This window comes from Cetorhinus maximus, chromosome 11, assembly GCF_964194155.1.
Source record: "Cetorhinus maximus chromosome 11, sCetMax3.hap1.1, whole genome shotgun sequence".
Taxonomy (NCBI): Eukaryota; Metazoa; Chordata; class Chondrichthyes; order Lamniformes; family Cetorhinidae; genus Cetorhinus; species Cetorhinus maximus.
Window position 1 is genome coordinate 115,074,889 of NC_135889.1, and position 15,749 is coordinate 115,090,637.

The 15,749-nt window shown below is 48.8% G+C and overlaps 1 protein-coding gene across 1 annotated transcript in view; it reads right to left on the reverse strand.

The window, feature by feature from the left end:
- Positions 1–15,749, reverse strand: part of LOC144686222 (contactin-associated protein-like 5) — a 304,622-nt gene that overhangs the window by 249,799 nt on the left and 39,074 nt on the right. The window lies entirely within an intron of this gene.

The following is a 15,749-nucleotide window of genomic DNA, read 5'->3' on the forward strand; positions in this document are numbered from 1 at the left end:
CAGAAGGTGCAACACCTGCCCCTTCACTTCCTCTCTCCTCACCGTCCAAGGGCCCAAACACTCCTTTCAAGTGAAGCAGCATTTCACTTGCACTTCCCTCAATTTAGTCTACTGCATTCGCTGCTCCCAATGCGGTCTCCTCTACATTGGAGAGACCAAACACAGACTGAGTGACCGCTTTGAGAACACCTGCGGTCTCTCTGCAAGCATGACCCAGAGCTCCCTGTCGCTTGCCATTTCAACACTCCACCCTGCTCTCATGCCCACATGTCTGTCCTTGGCCTGCTGCAATGTTCCAGTGAAGCTCAACACAAACTGGAGGAACAGCACCTCACCTTCCGACTAGGCACTTTACAGCCTTCCGGGCTGAATATTAAGTTTAACAATTTTAGATCATGAACTCTCTCCTCCATCCCCACCCCCTTTCTGATCCCCCTTTTTTCCAATAATTTATATAGATTTTTCTTTTCCCACCTATTTCCATTATTTTTAAATGTATTCCATCCATTGTTTTATCTCTACCTTTTAGCCTATTTCGATCCCTTCCACCCACCCCACCCCCACTAGGGCTATCTGTACCTTGCTCGTCCTGCTTTCTACCCTTAGTGTCACCATGAGCACGTTTCTTAGCTAATATCACCACCGTCAACACCTCTTTGCCCTTTTGTCTATGACATCTTTTGGTAATCTCCACCTATCAGTGGCCCTCTATCCAGCTCTACCTGTCCCACCCCCCCTTAAACCAGTTTATATTTCACCTCTCTTCTATTTTTCCTTAGTTCTGTTGAAGAGTCACACGGACTCAAAACGTTAACTGTGTTCCTCTCCGCAGATGCTGCCAGACCTGCTGAGTCTTTTATTTTTGTTATTGTTTTGGATTTCCAGCATCCGCAGTTTTTTTGCTTTTATCTTAGTGTTTAATTGACTGCCACTTCTCTTCAAGGAATGCCTACCCTGAAGATGTATTGAGATGGTGCTCTCATTGCAATTGTTCGAATAGACGATTGTGACCTGTACCTGAGACTCCTGTGGTCTGTTTGTCAAAGTGCCCACAACAGGCGCACAGAGTCTCCCAGAGAGTCAGCGCTCCAGCCCAGCAACTCCAGGATCGCAGCCCCATGGGGTTTTACCCCCACATGGAAAGGCTACCCGCAAATCTGACGCATTGGAAAGAAACCACAGCGGCAATTTGGAAATAAACCTACAAACATCTTTCTGTTCTGTAACTCAACATTCCAGTTCAGTACTCGTTGCTGACTGGGAATTGACAGAATAATCTGGGATTGGTCAGAGCAATTACTGATCAGTTTCAAATCATTCCTGTCAGACCTTGCAACCTCTCCCCCTCAACCACCTTCAGCAGACAAACACCACCTCACAGCCTCTCACCCTCTTCCGCTGCGGACAAACGCCCCCTAGCAGCCTCTACCCCAGTCCTCAGCAAGGACCCCCTCACAGCCTCTCACCCTCTTCCTCTGCAGACAAACACCCCCTAGCAGCCTCTCCCCCAGACCTCGACAGATAAACACTCCCTCACAGGCTTTCTCCCCCTCTCTCACAGACAAACACCCCCTCACAGCCTCTCCCCCCCTCCCTTGGCAGACAAACGCCCCCTAGCAGCCTCTCCCCCAGCACTCAGCAGATAAACACCCCCTCACAGCCTCCCTCCCCCTCTCTCACAGACAAACATTCCCTCACAGCCTCTCTCCCCCTCTCTCACAGCAAACACTCCCTCACAGCCTCTCTCCCCCTCTCTCACAGACACACACTCCCTCACAGCCTCTCTCCCCCTCTCTCACAGACACACACTCCCTCACAGCCTCTCTCCCCTCTCTCACAGACAAACACTCCCTCACAGCCTCTCACCCCCTCTCTCACAGACAAAACACCCCCTCACAGCCTCTCTCTCCCTCTCTCACAGACAAACACTCCCTCACAGCCTCTCTCCCCCTCTCTCACAGACACACACTCCCTCACAGCCTCTCTCCCCCTCTCTCACAAACACTCCCTCACAGCCTCTCTCCCCCTCTCTCACAGACAAACACCCCCTCACAGCCCCTCTCTCACAGACAAACACTCCCTCACAGCCTCTCTCCCCCTCTCTCACAGACACACACTCCCCCACAGCCTCTCTCCCCCTCTCTCACAGACAAACACTCCCTCACAGCCTCTCTCCCCCTCTCTCACAGACACACACCCCCTCACAGCCTCTCTCCCCCTCTCTCACAGACAAACACTCTCTCACAGCCTCTCTCTCCCTCTCTCACAGACAAACACTCTCTCACAGCCTCTCTCCCCCTCTCTCACAGACAAACACTCTCTCACAGCCTCTCTCTCCCTCTCTCACAGACAAACACTCCCTCACAGCCTCTCTCCACCTCTCTCACAGACAAACACCCCCTCACAGCCCCTCTCTCACAGACAAACACTCTCTCACAGCCCCTCTCTCACAGACAAACACTCTCTCACAGCCTCTCTCCCCCTCACTCCAGACAAACACTCCATCAGCCTCTCTCCCCCTCTCCCACAGACAAACACCCCCTCACAGCCTCTCTCCACTTCTCTCACAAACACCCCCTCACAGCCTCTCTCCACCTCTCTCACAGACACACACTCCCTCACAGCCTCTCTCTCCCTCTCTCACAGACAAACACTCCGTCACAGCCTCTCCCCCCTCTCTCACAGACAAACACCCCCTCACAGCCTCTCTCCCCCTCTCTCACAGACAAACACTCCCTCACAGCCTCTCCCCTCTCTCTCACAAACACACACTCCCTCACAGCCTCTCTCCTTCTCTCTCACAGACACACACTCCATCACAGCCTCTCCCTCTCTCACAGACAAACACCCCCTCACAGCCTCTCTCCCCCTCTCCCACAGACAAACACTCCCTCACAGCCTCTCCCCCCTCTCTCACAGACAAACACTCCCTCACAGCCTCTCTCCACCTCTCTCACAGACAAACACCCCCTCACAGCCTCTCTCCCCCTCTCTCACAGACACACACCCCCTCACAGCCTCTCTCCCCCTCTCTCACAGACACACACTCCCTCACAGCCTCTCTCCCCCTCTCCCACAGACAAACACTCCCTCACAGCCTCTCTCCCCCTCTCCCACAAACACCCCCTCACAGCCTCTCTCCCCCTCTCTCACAGACAAACACCCCCTCACAGCCTCTCTCCCCCTCTCTCACAGACAAACACTCCCTCACAGCCTCTCTCCCCCTCTCCCACAGACAAACACCCCCTCACAGCCTCTCTCCCCCTCTCTCACAGACAAACACCCCCTCACAGCCTCTCTCCCCCTCTCTCACAGACAAACACTCCCTCACAGTCTCTCTCCCCCTCTCCCACAGACACACACTCCCTCACAGCCTCTCTCCCCCTCACCCACAGACACACACCCCCTCACAGCCTCTCTCCCCCTCTCTCACAGACAAACATTCCCATACAGCCTCTCTCCCCCTCTCTCACAGACACACACTCCCTCACAGCCTCTCTCCCCCTCTCCCACAGACACACACTCCCTCACAGCCTCTCTCCCCCTCTCTCACAGACACGCACTCCCCAGCAGCCTCTTGTGCCCAACCTCCCCCCCTTCCAGTCTTAACACTGCTGCTGCTGCTGCTGCTGCTGCCGCTCCGGTCCTCAGGCCTCAGGCTGAATGCCGCCACTCACTTTCCCATTACTCGCTGCCACCCAATCACAGATAGGCTCTTTCTCAACCGGGAGAGAAAAAAGCCTGTTGTTGGAGGAGTAGCTCCTTAAAGAATCTACCACTCTCGTGTCGTTTGAAAATTGGCCCGCAGGCTGAAAACTCTTGGCTGGCCGGATTCTGGCTCGTACGTTGGACAAGCCGGGGCTGAGACAAAAACAAAAATAGCTGGGGAAACTCAGCAGGTCTGACAGCGTCTGCGGAGAGGAATACGGGTAACGTTTCGAGTCCGTATGACTCTTCATCAGAACTCACCCTGGGCTGGGAAGTGCTTTGGGATGTCCTGAGGTCACGAGAGGTGCTACATAAATGCATAGTTTTCTTTTTCTGTATCTTGCAGAAACCTCTAACAGAGGCCCAGATTAGTTTTGATAAATAACCCAGCACTGGAAAAGACAAAGCATTTTTTGCCACAGAACTCCTCTGCAAGCTCGCGAGCCTACTTATTGCAATTGCCTTCCTCCTGTGCCTAAGGCAGACTTGCGCTGTGTTGTTCAAATCTAAAGTCTGGGGACTTTTATGTACCTGCCAGTTTTGCTACCACCCCCACCAAACTCCCCTCCCACCCCCCACCCCCCCGCCCTTCAAGGGGAGAGAGCTGGAGGTTCCATTGTAACAAACTGTACCAGTTACTTCTCTTCAATCAGTTCCAATGACACTTAATTTCTTTGTCGAATAGGGAACTTACATGGCGAAGCAGCATCATTATAAATGCCTGGAATTCCTTTGAAAGTTCCCCCAAATGGATACCATAATTTCATTGGCGGTAACCCTCATCAGGCAGAGTTTCCACTGATTTTCCAGTGAGGTTAAAGGTGGGCACTTGGGAGAATCCCCGAGGAAAGTCTAGAAAAACGTGAATTCCCTCACCCCTCTGTGCACACTTTAAGCAGCGAGTCAGGTCCATCCCAAATGTGATAGTGTTCCAGCTAATTTGCTGCACATAATGGCATGCTTCATTTCATGGTAATGGGATGTTGAACATAATTACTACCAATATCCCACAATGTTTCAAGCCTAGCCAAAATTAGAACATGATGGCTTGTACATGTTTGCTTACATAACCGCATTTCACAGTCATTCATCATAGGCTAAGTGTTTTGAGATGTTTCAGAAATGTAAGAAGACAATATAATTTCAAGCCTTTTATTCATCATGCCAGGGACTCGTTCATATTCATTCCAGGGGGCGAGAAATCTTTTACAGACTGTAACATGGGAGAAAATTATTTTTTATACTTGTTCAAGGGATGGTACACTGCACTGCAGGGAGGGAGAGGGGTTCGTTAGGAAAATTAAAGCCCATGGAATTAAAGGGACAGTGACTATGAAATTGACCAAGTCATTATCAGGGAGAAGGGTGAATTAAAATGAGCCAGACCACAATTTTTACCATGCCAAACGTTTCCTGGGGTGTGAGCTTCCCTGGCAAGGCCCTAATTGACCTGGAGAAGGTGGTGGTGAGCTGCCTTCTTGAACCGTTCCAGTCCATCCACTCACAGTGCTGTTAAGGAGCGTGTTCCAGGAATTGGACCCAGCGACAGTGAAGGAACAGTGATATGTGTTTCCAAGTCAGGGTGGTGTGTGACTTGGAGTGGAACTTGCAGGTGGTGGTGTTCCCACGCATCTGCTGCCCTTGTCCTTCTAAGTGGTAGAGGCCACGAGTTTGGAAGGTGCTGTCAAAGGAGACTTGGTATGTTGCTGCAGTGCATCTTCTATATGGTACACACTGCTGCTACTGTGCATCGGTAGTGGAGGGAGTGAATGCTTAAGCTGGTGGATGGGTTGTCGATCAAGTGGACTGCTTTTGGCATTGAGCATCTTGAGCTGCACTCACACAGGCAAATGGAGAGTATTCCATCACATTGTTCCCAGTGGATGGTAGACAGACTTTTGGGAGTCATGAGCTGAGTTACTTGTTGCAGATTTCCCAGCCTAACCTGCTATTGTAATCATTGTACTTATACTACTGGTCCAATTACATTTCTGGTCAATAATAACCCCAGGATGTTGACACTGGGGGGGATTCAGCAATGGTAATGCCATTGAATGTTGGGGTGAAGATGGTTAGATTTGCTCTTCTCGGAGATGGTCATTCCCTGAGACTTGTGTGGCACAAATGTTACTTGCTACTTATCAGCCTAAGCCTGAATGTTGTCCAGGTCTTGTTGCATACAGGTACACATTGATTCAGTATTTCAGGAGTTGCAAATGATACTGAAAACTGTGAAATCATCAACAAACATCCCCAATTATGACCTTGTGATGGAGGGATGGTTTTTGATGAAGCAACTGAAGATGTTTGAGCCGAAGTCACTATCCTGTGGAACTCTTGCAGTGATGTTCAGGGGCTGTGATGATTGAGCTCCAACAACCACAACCATCTTCCTTTGTGCTCCAACCAGTGGAGAGTTTTCCCTCAGTTCCCATTCACTTGAGGTTTGCCAAGCCTCCTTGATGCCATGCTCAGTCAAAGGGCAGTCGCTCTCACATCACTTCTTGAATTCAGCTCTTTTGTCCATGTTTGGACCAAGTTTGTAATGAGGTCTTGAGCCTAGTGGCCATGGTGGAAAATCACCATCAATGATCATGCTCAGGAATTTTTTTTTATGTATGTTATTGATGTTCATTTCAGTAGATGGCACTTTCCAGAATAAAGCAGGGCTAGCCCCAGTGACTCATTGGCAGTGCATGGCTCCTGCTGTTGTCAGCTCCCATTCATTCACCTCTACAGTAAAGACTGTTTGAAGGGTGGCAGTACCAAACAGCATAAACAGGAGAGTATGGAAGTCACACATCTTTAGGACGTGACTGTTCGGTGGGTTCATATCAAACTGTGAATGTCCTGAGATACTAATTGGAACGCAAGAAAGAAGGCAGCTGATAGGAGGGGACTCTCTTCCCTCGATCCAAACCACCCAAGATTGAACAGTCATTTATTTGTTTGCCTGTTTGTGGGACATTTCTTCCGCATTGGCCTGCATGCCAACAACTCCCAGCTAGCCCACAGTGACAGATGAAGACCCCCATCCAAAATTGCAGTACTTGGGGTGGCTGCCTTGGACCATTAAAAGCATCTCACCAGCACCCACCCCTCTCTCAGACTCTCAAACAAAAGCCTAGAATGTCAGGGTGAAGCCATTTCACTCCAACTCAATGGAGAAGGACACAATGGAATATTTTTTCCTCTGAATGCTCAGGCCCTCAGGGGGCTTTGGATTTGCTTCCTTGAATGTAAAGCAAAGTAACATTTCCCTGCTCTGTCCTCATACAATAGCATCTCTCTCTGCTTCAAATATTTAATCAAATTCCTCTTAAAAATGCAATAGTCTTTGCATCAACTGTCTCCCGTGGCAAAACATTTCATGTCCTGATAAACTTTGGTTCAAAGAAATTACTCTTAACCCCCTTTCTCTCTCTCCAAGACCCCTCATCTGACTCTCCAAACAGAGGAAATAACCTTTCCTAATGCGCTCTATCAAAACTCTACATAATTTTAAACATCTCTGTTAAACTCCCTTTCAGTCAGAGAATTATACAACACAAAAGGAGGACATTCGGCCCTTAGTGTCTGTGCTGGCCCTTTGAAAGAGCTATCCAATTACATTTCTCTGTTCCAGTGGAATTAACCACAGAGCCCAAATTTACTAGTCATCTTGTAGCTTAAAATGAGCAGATCAGCATTTTGGGAGGTGAGTCCTAAAGCTTGAACCATTTCTGCAGAGGTTCTGTCCTGTAGTGGGAGCGTTGTAGTTTCCATCATGGTGATCTCCCATGTGCCTACTCACTGAGACCTTGGGCTGGATTTAATACAGCCCGTCCTGTTGGACTTTATCGGAGGAGAGGCCCATGTCAATCTCCTGGCCGTGGCAAACCCTCCCCCGATTAAATGGGATGACGGAAGGGGCTGACACGGGATTCTTGGCCGCTGGTGGCAGAATGTCAAATATGCTCATTAATAAGCCAATTAACACCCATTATCCCTGACCCCACCGCAGTTTGGCGGTGGCCCTGGGTTTAAAAGGGGGGGGGACCGCCGGGCTTTCCCACACGCTTGGAAGGCTGCCTGGTAAACCATGCTAGCGGGCTCCCGGGAGGGAGGGAGGGGCCGCACCTCCCCAGGAAGCATTTACTGAAAATACTGCAGATCAGCCCCAACTTTTTCTGGGATGTTTACATAGATTATATAGACATCTATATCGTTAATATTTACAAAGTATTTCACAGGACATGCAGCACAGAAACAAGCTATTTGGCCTAACCAATCCATGCTGGCATTTACCCTCACGTCGATCAATATATGGATCCTCCTGTTCCTCTACTGTAATTTCTTCGCAATTCTATGTAAACATCCCAGAAAAAGTTAGGGCTTGTCCGTTCAAGTGTAAGTGAATTTTTCCCAAGTGGTTAAGTCTTAAGGGTGGAATCGTCCCAGATTTGCACAAAGTGCGGTAGCGGGCGGGAAAAAGGACGTTTTACCCGTTGGCCGCAATGGCGGCTTTTCGCGACCTATTATCCCATTCCTGGCGCGGTCCTGCCTCATTAATAATACATTCACGGGAAGCACTCCTGATCGCTGATGGGTGGGCTCGGATTTTCCTGCCCTGCCATGACCTCAGCGCTTCCTCATTCCTGGCACCATATTTAAAGTGCACCAGAGCGCAGCCTACTTCACGTCTTCAGTCCAGGACTGCTCCAGGCGACAGATGTCCCTGAAATCAAAGAAGACGGCAGCCCCCCAAATTCAGTGACACCCCTCTGGGGTGCCTGCTGATGCAGTGGAAGGCCTCTACACCTGCTCTGGCTGCAGGAAGTCCACCAGTCACCAATCTGGTCTCGGAGGCGGTGGCAGCGGTGGTCAGCACCACGGAGCACAGAGGATGAACCAGTGCAGGAAGAGGACGAACGCTCTCATCCGTTTTGACAGGGTAAGTCAACCACCTCATCACTCTCAACTCACACACTCTCAAATCTATCACACATCCACAGGGATCAAGGGACAACATCGCTAACTCTCACACACACCCTCACATCTCCATCAGGCTCATATTCTCTGGAGATCACGTCCTCATCCTGTCCAGGGCTCCGCTCACCACGCAGTGCCATGCACCCTGCTCACACTCTCTCCATCTGTTTTCATGCAGGAGAAGCTGGTTTAGACCGGAGATGGAGTGAGTGGCCCACATTAGGCCCCTCACTCGCTTGGAGGAGCGCGCCATTGTGCTGAATGGTCAGGAGGTGGATCGTGCCTGCGGCAATGGTGAGGATCCTGCACGTCATGCTTGTCCAGATGTGTTCTGGGCTGACGTGTTTTCCTACTGGCGTAACGGTAAATCTGGCATTGTGAATGATTCCAGTCGGGCCTTACTTTGCATCCCATTAGTGGGTTGCCAAACGGGTTTACGCCGGCCTCCAGCGGGATTGGCGTTCCGCCATGGTGATACCTTCAGATGATCCCGCTGTGCTTTCATGCTGGCATGAAGTCAATTTTTGGCCTTCTCACCAGATCGGGCCCGCCTCCGTTCCCACACGACCCCCCCACCCCCCCCCCCCCCCCCCCCGCCCCCAAGGCTCCCCCACACACCACCACCCCCCCCTCCCCCGCTCCCAACAATGATGCCCAACGCGAAAGGGGGTGGAAAATTCTAGCCTTAGTGCCAAACAACTTGTCTGCTGTAAGTCGATTCACCATTGACTGCAAATTTCAGGGCACAGACTTACAGAAAATTTACAATGTGGGCACAGGCCACCTGATCAATCAGTCAGTGTTGCTATTTCAATTTTAAAGAAATCCTCATTCTTATTTTCAAATCCCTCCATGACCTCCTCCTAAATCATTAACCTCCTCCAGCCCAACAACTCTCCAAAATCTCTGTGTTCCTCCAATTCTGGAATCTTGTGCATCCCTGACTTTAATCTTTTTCCCACTGGAGGTTATGCCTTTAGCTGCCTAAGCCCAAAGCACTGGAATTCCCTCACTAAATCTCTCCAACTCTTCCCCTGTCTTGCCTCTTTTAAGACGCTCCTTAAAGTCTACCTCCTTGACCAAGCTTTGCCCTAATATCTCCGAATATGAAATTTTCCTGTTAAGCTCCTGGGGCTGTTTTATTATATCAAAGTTGCTAAATAAATACAAGTTATTGCAATTGTTGATCTTTACGGTCTATAGGAGCATAGTTCTAATTCTGCATGTCTGTCCTGTTCCCTTATCCTTTGATTTCTTCAATTCCTTCAAAAACCAAGTAACCTATTCTTAAATGTTGACACAGTCTCAGCTTCAATCACTTGGTAATGCAAGAGCCTCCTAAGTGCAAAAATATTTCGCATCTGTTCTGATGATGCCACCTTCAAAAACAGTTCCTCTGACATGTCCTCCTTCTTCCTTAACCGAGGTTTTCCATCCACGGTAGTTGACAGGGCCCTCAACCGTGTCCGGCCCATCTCCCGCGCATCTGCCCTCACGCCTTCTCCTCCCTCCCAGAAACATGATAGGGTCCCCCTTGTCCTCACTTATCACCCCACCAGCCTCTGCATTCAAAGGATCATCCTCCGCCATTTCCGCCAACTCCAGCATGATGCCACCACCAAACACATCTTCCCTTCACCCCCCCCGGCGGCATTCCGTAGGGATCATTCCCTCTGTGACACCCTGGTCCACTCCTCCCTCACCCCCTACACCTCAACCCCCACCTACGGCACCTTCCCATGCATACGCAAAGTATGGAACACCTGCCCCTTCACTTCCTCTCTCCTCACCGTCCAAGGGCCCAAACACACCTTTCAAGTGAAGCAGCATTTCACTTGCATTTCCCCCAACTTAGTCTACTGCATTCGTTGCTCCCAATGCGGTTTCCTCTACATTGGAGAGACCAAACGCAGACTGGGCGACCGCTTTGCAGAACACCTTCAGTCTGTCCACAAGAATGACCCAGACCTCCCTGTCGCTTGCCATTTTAACACTCCACCCTGCTCTCTTGCCCACATGTCTGTCCTTGGCTTGTTGCATTGATCCACTGAAGCTCAACGCAAACTGGAGGAACAGCACCTCATCCTCCGACTAGGCACTTTACAGCCTTCCGGACTGAATATTGAGTTCAACAACTTTAGATCTTGAACTCCCTCCTCCATTCCCACCCACTTTCTGTTTCTTCCCCCTCCCTTTTGTTTTTTCCAATAATTTATATAGATCTTTCTTTTCCCACCTATTTCCATTATTTTTAAATCTATACCTTTTAAGCCCTTTTAGTCTTATTTCACCCTACCCCCACTAGAGCTATCTGTACCTTGCGTGTCCTGCTATCCATTCTTAATTAGCACATTCTTTTAGATAATATCACCACCTTCAACACCTCTTTGTTCTTTTGTCTGTGACATCTTTTGATTATCTGCTCCTATCACTGCTTGCGAGTCCCTACAACCACCACCCCCCCACCTTAAACCAGCTTATATTTCACCCCTCTCCTATTTTTACTCAGTTCTGTTGAAGGGCCATGAGGACTCGAAATGTCAACTTCATTCTTCTCCACCGATGCTGCCAGACCTGCTGAGTTTTTCCAGGTATTTCTGTTTTTGTTTTGCGAAAATGTTTCTGCAAGCAGGTTGTTGAAGGGAAAGAGAAAGGAGCTCCTGAGTTGTGAACTTCTGGGAATAAAGACATTTCAGTAGGAGATTATGTGATAGTTGTATATGAGAGGAGACTTGGACTGAATGCTCTGTTTAAAGAGCTCTTGATACTCATCGGTTGGTTAGCCCACAGTGCATTCCACTGCCCCAAGTCCTCGTCAGTCTTCACGCATTTAAAAAAAGGCGATTTGATTCATAGGATGTGGGCATCACTGGCAAGGCCAGCATTTATCACCCATTACTGGTTGCCCTCAAGAAGGTGGTGGTGAGCTGCCACCTTGAACTGCTGCAGTATGTGTGGTGAACATCTTCTCCCATGGTACTGTTAGGCAGGGAGTTCCAGGATTTTGACCAAGCGATACTGAGGGAGTGGCAATATAGTGCCAAATCAGGATGGTGTGTGACTTGTTCCGGAATTCGCATGTGGTGGTGCTCCCATGAGCCTGCTATCCTTTATCCATCTAGGGGAGAGAGGTCATGGGTTTGGAAGGTGTTGTCAGAAAAAGCTTTGGCAAGTGCTGTAAGTGCAATACTCTGCTCACTGAATATTTGATGCTGCCTGCGGACCATTCTTGGCTAAGGGATTTTGTGAGTTTTGTTTGAATGTGAAGAATTGATGCAAGTAAGTTATCACTGAAGAACATATATTATCCATATAAACAGTACCTACACGTGTGGCACAAAGGTACATTTTTTGAATCAAATTTCTTTATTCTGAATTAATGCCTCAGCTGATGCTAAACACTGGTCTCATGAAACTAATATTCCAGTTAATTAAATCAGGGCACTTTCAGGACAGCATCACCGAAATATGTAATTATTGTGCTGTTAAATTTGTAATAAGCTGAAGTGCTGCCACAATTCAATTTATTCACTGGTAGCAATGGGAAAAGATTCAGAAATAAATGTCTATTAATTTGATGATCTGAGGGAATCTGGCTACATTTAATTGTATTGCCGTGGAGCTGCTCAACACTTGATAAGATTTTAGGCATATTTCTATATTGAAATTTTGATTCAGAAGCTACTAAATTAAAAAAAAACGCTTTTAATCAAGACTCAGAAAGAAGCCTGCCCGAATTATAATGTTGTACAGTTTGGTTTGGACACTTTGAGGTTTTATGCAATGGAATTCCCCTTCGTGCTTCCCTTGCTCCCACCGATGCCAATTTATAACAGGGGGGCGAAATTCACCATGGACAAGACTGCGAATCGGGCAAACTGGGAGCCCATTTTACAATCCGTCCCATTTCCTTTTTTGCAGCGGTTGGTGTTTGACTATTGCCTGTTTTGCTCCTGCCATTGGTTACGTTCAAGGGAAACAAATTTGGTGAAGTAACAAAGAGGTACCAGGCCCCTTATTTGCATGTTTCAGGCATAGGCCCCAGACAACTATTTTGATGCCTATACCAAAATGGCAGTTCAAAATGTACGTGCGTGGCACTCCACCGTATTGGACTGCTTTAAAATGGACGCAGCTCCATCGAATCTCTAAGCAATTGTTCCCTGACTACTAATTGAATACGTGAAACAAAATGTTGCCTGATTGATAAGAAAATCTTTGCAACTGCTTTCAGCCCTCAGTCTTGTCACTGTGCAACAATCCGAAGGAACCCTATATTGGTTCTGGATGTCTTCTGGCAACAAGGGTGGATAACTTTATTGCTTTCACCAGTCCTTCTGTGCTAGAGATGATAGTTCTCAAAAGTACAGACCTGTGCACAGGTTCGCAAAGCTATTCCTCAGCCAATGTAACAAGCTGTTCTCTAAAATCAAAGCAAAATACCATGGGTGCTGGAAGCCTGAAATAAAAACAGAAGCTGCTGTAGAAACTCAGCAGGTCTGGCAGCATCTGTGGCGAGAAAAGCAGAGTTCATGGGCAGAATTTTGGCCGTGGTGGGCGTAAGGTCTCCACCGGCTCGGCGGCGGGCGGACAGCCGACCTCTGCCGCCAAAACGGGGCCCGCCGCCATTTTGAGTGGGCGGGCTAATTAAGACCCGCCCAGCGGCCTGCCCGACAGGAAGCGCTATGCGCTTCCTGTGCAGGGGGGAGGAGGGAATCCCCGGCTGTCAAAGTGCGCTCTTTCACGCGCATGCATGCGAAAGTGCGCACTGCTCCCTGAGACTAAGTGCTGTCACAGGGAGATTAGTGACAGTCCAAAAAACATAAAAAAATAGAAAAATAAAAATATTATTAGCATGTCCCCCTCTTGTGACAATGTCACATGAGATGGGACATGTTACTAGATATAACATTACATTTATTAAAGTTTTTAAGAAGGAACATGAAACCTCATCCCGCCAGTGGATGAGGTTTCATGTATTATTAGAAGCCCGCTGGGGCTCCTGGCCTGCCCGCCAGCCTTAAGGTTGGATGAGCAGGGCCTTTAATTACCTTAAGTACCCTGTCAATGGCCTTAATTGGCCATTGATAATTTAAAGGGACTGGGATGACGTCGGGGGTTCTTCCCGACGTCATCCCGCATCATTTTCCCGTCGGCGAGTGGGCCCCGCCCCCAAATCGGCGACGGGAAAGTTCTGGCCCATGTTTCAAGTCCAACTTGACCCTTCTCCGGAATTGAAGTCGACTCGAAACGTTAACTCTGTTTCTCTGCCAGAGAGGTTAGACGAAATGTTTTCGTCTACAATTCTGCAATGAACTGGGGTAATTTTCACAGGGCACACATCTAGCATTGTTACACAAGAATTTGTTGTCAGGGACTTTTATTTTCTCATTGGTTTCTGCTCCCTCTCTCCTGTCGGACTCAGTTGGTAGCAGTCTCACCCCCTGAGTCAGTAGCCCCGAATGAAAAACCTATAAAAACTGGGAAATAAGAGTACTGGCCCGAACAGTTTCTTCCTTCTGGGAGGGGATGGGTCCAGGTTCCAGACCGGAAACTTCAGTCGCAAAATCTAGGACCAGAATTTTTCGCTCGTTGGGCCGGCACGCGTCCAACCCGAACGAGTGTAAAATGACGCGCGAAATTTCGGTCGGCGGGCGCGCGTGGGAGTCAGCAGCACACCCGCCGACAATTAAAAGGCCCATTGAGGCCATCAAAGCAATAATTAAGTTCAATTATTCGCTGCCCGTCCAACCTTACAGTTGGCGGGCAGGCGAAAAGGCCGAGCGGCCTTTGGATTTTTTAGGAAACCGCGTCCACGGGCGGGGTGAGGTGTCCAACAGCAAATAAAAATAAAACAAAAATTGTAACACTTCATTAATAACGTGTCCCTGCTCATGTGACTCAGTCACCTGAGGGGACATGTTTTCTAACCTCTTTGAATTCTTATGCGCGGAGCAGACTCGATGGGCCGAATGGCCTAATTTCTGCTCCTATGTCTTATGTCTTATGGTCTTTATTTTTAAATTATCCAAAATCCTCATCTCCCTGAGGTAGCGGTGTGCCTCAGGGAGCTTTTACCTGCACGCACCTGTGAAGCTCCCTGCTCGCCCTCCTCCCCCCACCACACAGGCAGCGCTCAGCATTGCAGCACGCATTTTCATCCTTTCATGCTTAATTGGCCTGCCAGCATGAAATCACAGTCCAGCCCAATGGTGGGTGGCAGTCGGCTTCCCAACCGCTCCCGTTCGCCCCCCCGCCAAGCCCGCCCAACGAGGGCAAAACCCTGGTCTAGATGGACATGCTAGTGTAGTACTGAGGGAAGTGAAAGGCTGGGTACCTGGTTAGCTGCTTCCCAATGGCAGGCAATGCTCCCCACACTTTTTATTTCCTCTTCATATCTCTGGTACTCAAGGTGAATGTGAAGGTGCTTTGCTTTTCTGAAATTCATTTTATGAGGGGTTTTAATGGAAGTCGGGGGAGATTGTTTCCACTGGCAAGTGTGTTAGTGACCAGCAGTTGCAGATTTAAAACAATGGGTGAAAGAACTAGATGGGAAATGAGGAGGATTTTTTTCCCCCACATGTTTATTTCCTAAGACCTTGAGCACACCACCTGAAAGAGTGGTGGAAGCAAATGTTGAAGGAACTTTCAAAGGACATTTTTTTTCAGTTCATTCACAAGATGTCGATGCCTGAGACCAGCATTTATTGTCCATCCCTAACAGCCCTTGAGAAAGTGGTGTTGAGCTGCCTCTTTGAACATTAGCGAGCAGCTTGCTAGGCCATTCTAGACAGCAGTCAAGAGTCAACCACATGGCTATGGCTGGAGTCAAACGTAGGTGAAACGTAGGTAAGGCTGGCAGATTTCTTTCCCTGAAGGGCATTAGTGAAGCAGATGGGTTTTTACAACAATCGGGTGTCTCCATTCCCCATGCCATAGCTTTATTCCAGATTTTTTATTTAATTAATTGAATTTAAATTCACCAGCTGGCATGGTAGGATTATAAACTCACATCCCTGTATCATAAATCAGGGCCTCTGGCGAGTCCAGTACCATAACCACAATGCTAT